Here is a 5,754-nt window from a genome sequence, read left to right on the forward strand (position 1 = left end):
AACATTCTAAACATTCTAAAAAAATTAATCAATAAAATAAGCATAGATATGCTTTTAAGTAAGTGTAGACACCACACAGAAATATCAAATGTGAAATGCAACTCAGAGGTATGAGGCATTCCCATCTTAGAGATTATTTTTACTTATATCAATCGAGTGAACAATTGAAACAAATGCAAGACAATAATTATTTCAGGTAGTAACTTCACAACTCATAGAATATCAGTTGAGCGAATACTTGAAGCAGAGTCAAAACAATAATTCCCACGACAGATGGACATTATAGCATTCTCAACCAGACAATAAAATTTTAATCAATAAAATGAGCATAGATTGTAAGAGACCAAACCAGTCGGTCCGAGAGCATCCCCAAAAATGGAGAACGATTTATTCTCACGCGCCTCCGTCGTTCTCCTCCATGTAGGGCACTACATAGGCCCGGGGGTGTTTTGACCATGCCTCCTGGGATGGTATTCGAAAACGTTGCCGATGGTGGCTAGACGGTAGTGGCCACTGGGGTGAATATACGCGATCGTTTTCAGGACGCCCTGCTTGTGTGCTGTCTGGAGTACTTTCACGGGACCTACTAAGGCTTGTGTGGCGCCAGGTAGTCCCGTCCGCACAGTGACGAGGTCCCCAACCTGAATGTCCGGAAGACGTGTGTTGTGTCGTCTATCGAAGTGTTTCTTCATCGACCTTCTATAGTGACTCTCCTGCTCGTGCGTGCTCCGCATCTCCCGTAGGTGGAGGTCGTCGGCTATCCCGAGTTCCGAGTCAGCGGCCAGGAGGGGTGACTCCCCATGCAATGCGAAGTGAGGGGAGCAACCAATCCCTTTGTTGTGAGATCGGTTGTGATGATGTGTGGCAGCCTCGAGGCACGAACGCCACCCATGCGGGAAGTCTGGATATAGGTGAAGAAACTGCTTGATGTCCCGTATGGCTCGCTCAGCTAAACCGTTTGCTGCAGGGTGATAGGGTGCAGTGAGCTTAACACGGATTCGCCTTTGTTGGCACCAGGTCTCGAGGCGTTTGCTTGTGAAAGCTGGGCCGTTGTCGCAAATGATGAGTTTAGTCTGTGCAAACATTTCCCTTTCAAGAAGGGCAATTACACTGTTCGTATCCTCGCGACCCGGTCGGGTGGCAACCATGCGAGTGCATTGATCTATGGCTAGTAGGAAAGCGTGAGTTTTCTTAACGCCCTCAGCCTTCTTCTTCAACTCCGCAAAGTCTAGGTGGACTACCTCAAAGGGTGTACTCGAATGTTCAGGCAAGGTCATCTGATCTGTTCGCTGGTGATACTTGATCTTGTACCTTTGGCACTTGTCACATGACCGTACATATTCCGTAACGTCATTCTTCATTCCGGGCCACGTGAATCTTTTTGAAATTTTACGGTACGTACGCCACAGTCCATCATGGCCGCCTGAATGAGGGCTGTCATGGTAAAGGCGAAGAACTCTCTGGCGAAGGGTGTCTGGGACCTCGAAGCGGTCCCCCTTTAGCATCAGAGGTTCAGTTCCTTCGCAAAGACGCGGATCATCAGCCGCGTTAACAGCTTGGAGGTCCAATCCCAGGCGCGACATAGCATCGGCATCTAGCAGGCTCTTCCCAGGCTTAAACTGAACATCAATGTCGTGGTGTTGGAGTTCCGAGATCCACCTCGCCAGTCTACCTTTTGGGTCCGCGGATGTGATGAGGTGGGCGACTGGTTGGTGATCAGTGAACAGTTTAAACCTCCGTCCTTCTAGAAAGGTTTGGAAATACCTAGTAGCTTGAACCACAGCATACAACTCTTTTTCTGTGGTGCAGTAGTTGTGCTCCGCTTCACTGAAGGTGTACGAGTGGAATCCGATGACAGTGAGCTGTTGCGCCCGACACTTGGAAACGTCTCGTTGGTATAGAACGGCGCCCGTTCCATATTGGGAAGCATCGGTGCACAGCTCGAACGGGAGTTGAAAATCGGGGATTGAGAGGACAGGGTTCGAAGATATCGTTTGCACAAGATCTTCGTACGCTGCAGCACACTCGGCGCTCCACGTGAAGGTGACACCTTTTTTCAGGAGTGCAGTAAGACACTTTGTGCGGCTCGCATAGTTTTGTATGAAGGCACGAAAGTGGCCTGCCAGGCCGAGGAATACTCTCAAGGAGTGGACGTCGTGCGGCTTTCCTAGGCTCTTGATCTTCTGAACGGAGTCCTGTTTCGTAGTTTTTGTCTTTCCGTCGAAGACCCTGCCCAAGAAAACGACACTTGGCTGAAAAAACACGCTCTTCTTAAGATTTACATAAAGCTTTGCATCTTTCAGCGACTGAAGGACCTGTTGGACGTAGCTGCCGTGTTCAGCAGAGGAGCGGGAGTAGATGAGTATATCGTCGGTGTATACGTGGACGAATTTCCCGATGTACGGTTCCAAAACGGACGTCATCAGCTTCTGGAACCAAGCTGGAGAGTTCTTCCAGCCGAAAGGCAGTCTATTGCATTCGTATAGATCAAACGGTGTTACAAAAGCGGTGTACTGCTTGGTTTCTTCTGTCAGTGGAATTTGCCAAAAGCCTTTACAGAGATCAAGGGAGGAGAAGACCGTGCAGCCGCCAGTGTCATTGATTATGTCGTCCACGTGAGGCATTGGAAAGGGAAAGATGTCAGTCTGCTTATTCACTGCCCTGTAATCGGTGCAGAGCCGGAAAGACCCGTCGGATTTCGGCACTATGGTGATCGGCGACGCGAAAGTCGAAGTTGACGGGCGTATGATGCCAGCGTTTAGCATCTGCTGTATTTCAGACTTCAGCCACTCTTTCTTTTCGCGGGTCATACGATACGGTCTTCGCCGCACAGGCGACGTGTTCGCCAGCTCAAAAGGTACGCTTAGAGCTGACGTGGCTCCAGGATACCCCGTGACAGAAAGGAGTTCAGGAAAGTGCTTTGCGACGTCTTCTTTGTCGTGGATCTCTGGTACAGAGGTGGCGACTGAACACTGGGACTGAGCGTTGTCAACGCCAACGGTATCATCCCAGTAGATGTTCAGGCGCATTTTTCGCATATCGGGACGTGATAGCAGGAGGTCGTAGTCTACACCTTCTATGACGAGTGCATCAGTTTTGATCTCTTGCTCACAGAGTCTCAGGGTGACCTGAGCCCAACGTCTGAAACGTTTTGTGGTCCCATCAAACGCTTTGATTTGCACAATTTTGCCTGGTGACAGCTCGTGAGGTTAGAGCAAGCGGCGGTTAACAATGGTCACAGAGGAGCCACTGTCTATAAGAGCCTGGACAGGGACGTTATTGAGGAAAATGTCAACATAGAGGAGTTTGCTTCCATTACGGCAGACAGTTTCACTTTGTGTCAGAGGGAGGAAACTGTGACCCTCGTTTATTAGTTTTTTTGGTCAGTCTCGACGGATGGGGCAAGGGAATAGTCCTCCGCATGTGCGGTCGTTCGTTGACGTGGGGGAGGTCCGCCCCGGAACTGCCTAGCGTTTGGAGTGGAACGCTCTTGTGTCGGAGGAGCGGCCATCCAGTGCATCTGCGGAAAACTGTTCTCGGGTCCCATGTCTCGGAAGCACGAAAGCAGCTCTTCAGTGTTGAGAGGTCCACGAATCTGGGCCAGACGTCGTAGGTCGTTCGGGAGGCCGTGTAGAATTAAGGCCACGACGGACTCGTCCGGTAAGGTCGGTTCAGCACAGCGCAGAAGCCTAACCTTCTCAAAGAAATATTCTGGAAGCGATCCAGTGCGGAAGGTGTACTCTATAGCTTCGCTCCATTTCTGCGTCAAGTTTTCTCCAAACGCGAGGAGAAGACTTTCCCGCCAAGACACCCACTTCGGATCCTTCTTCGCAACGATCCGGGACTCGTACCACTTCTTAGCGGAACCCGTGAGAACGTTGTGAAGATTGTCTATCTTCGCGTCATCCGTGAGCCAGCCATTCTGATCACAAGACCGTTCATAGTGGAGCAACCAAGTATCGGCACTTTGGGTATGGCCATCAAAGGGGTCGGGCATACAAGCATCGCGGCGGGAAGGCACAGCGCTCTGCGTAGAATTCAACAGGCGGACGAGGACGTCATGCTGTTTCACCATGTGGCTCTGCTGCTCCTTGAGAAGAGATAGCAGTGCTTGTACGTCCGGAGCTGGGGCTTGTATGTCCGTCCTCTCTGGAGCTTGTATGTCCGAGTCTTCAGGTGCGTTAGCCGCAAAGGATTGCTGGTGTTTTTCTGTTGCCTCAGGAATGAGACGTTGAATGTCCTCGCTCTTCATGTTGATTTTCACAACCTTTCTTTGTAGAAGGGCTTCCGCGCTGCCTGCTTGTGTCTTCAGCAACAGATACTCGATCAGCTCCTTTTGTTGTTGTGAGCTCCGTAAGTCGACGTGCTCACCTCCAACGGAACAGCTGCTGACCATGGGGCTTGCAGATGCACCTTCTATGTGGAATTCGATCCACATCGCCGTCAATGTCGGCTGCGCCAATGTAAGAGACCAAACCAGTCGGTCCGAGAGCATCCCCAAAACTGGAGAACGATTTATTCTCACGCGCCTCCGTCGTTCTCCTCCATGTAGGGCACTACATAGATATGCTTTTAATTAAGTGTAGACGAGCACTTGAAAACAGAAGAGACAATTGCTCTACATTGAAAAGATGGACAGATTTTGTACTCGCTACCATAAGTCATGGGAAGATGTGATAAAAAACTGCTTCGAAAAGGAAGAGCCGTGAAACGATTCGATTATCGCTGCATTTGAATATGTCCTAGACATAGTCGTATTCGGAGAAATGGTACAAACTACAGAACTGAAGGTGCAAGAATTTATATGCCGAATCTACTATACTTATAAAAATATCTGCACGTCAACGTCGGAAGGGCCACTGGGATTGATGGCGGAGTTTTTGAGGTTTGCTAACGAAGAATTGAAATACACTAGACCAGATGTAATTGTAATCATTGCAATGGGCATTGCGTTCATCAAGAAAGCAGTCAGATCAAATTACCATATACAAGCCGTCTATATCGCACGATTCATTACGGAATTGTTGAAATTACACATATCTGAGAGGGAAAGTACATAAAATCTTATCACGTGACATGTTCCACTACCACGGCAACACAATTATTTTATTCTACCAGTCAGTGATGTCGAATGAGCAGAAGTTCAATATTGCCGTGCAAGGTCTGCTGTACTATCACCTGTTGAAACTCAACAAACATATCAATTGTGGTGGACCACCGGACGATTTTCATCGAATACTCTCTTGTACGCCATTCAAGAGTCTTCATATACCAGCTCCCGTGGCATAGTGGTTAGAGTGACCGCTTTCCACGCCCAGACTGGGAGGTGACACAGGTTCGAAACATAAAGTCTCCCGGCTTTGAGGAAAAGAGTGAAAACAGTGCATATTTTCTACGTCTACCTCCATCAAGGTTCGTAGTGTATGTTAGAATGAAAATTGTATATTGGTCGATTTTATGATGGTTCAATGATAGATTATTTTCCTCTGTTGTTGTTTACGTGTCGCCGCGTGTTCCTCTGTTCTTCAGCATTAAGTCTGTGCTATAGTGTAATATGTCGCCTTTTGATAAATTGATTAGCTATTATTTCTCTACGTGTCGGATTGTGCGCAGGTTTGGCTCTCTATTAATTGTAGCTGTTGATTGTGTTGTTTCTCATTATTTCCTTACGTCTATGCTGTTCACTTAATAAGAAATGAAAAGTTGAGTAATGTTGGAATATGAAATTGAGATTCCCTATTGCGCTTGAAATGT

This window comes from Ornithodoros turicata, chromosome 1 (assembly GCF_037126465.1).
Source record: "Ornithodoros turicata isolate Travis chromosome 1, ASM3712646v1, whole genome shotgun sequence".
Classification (NCBI taxonomy): Eukaryota; Metazoa; Arthropoda; class Arachnida; order Ixodida; family Argasidae; genus Ornithodoros; species Ornithodoros turicata.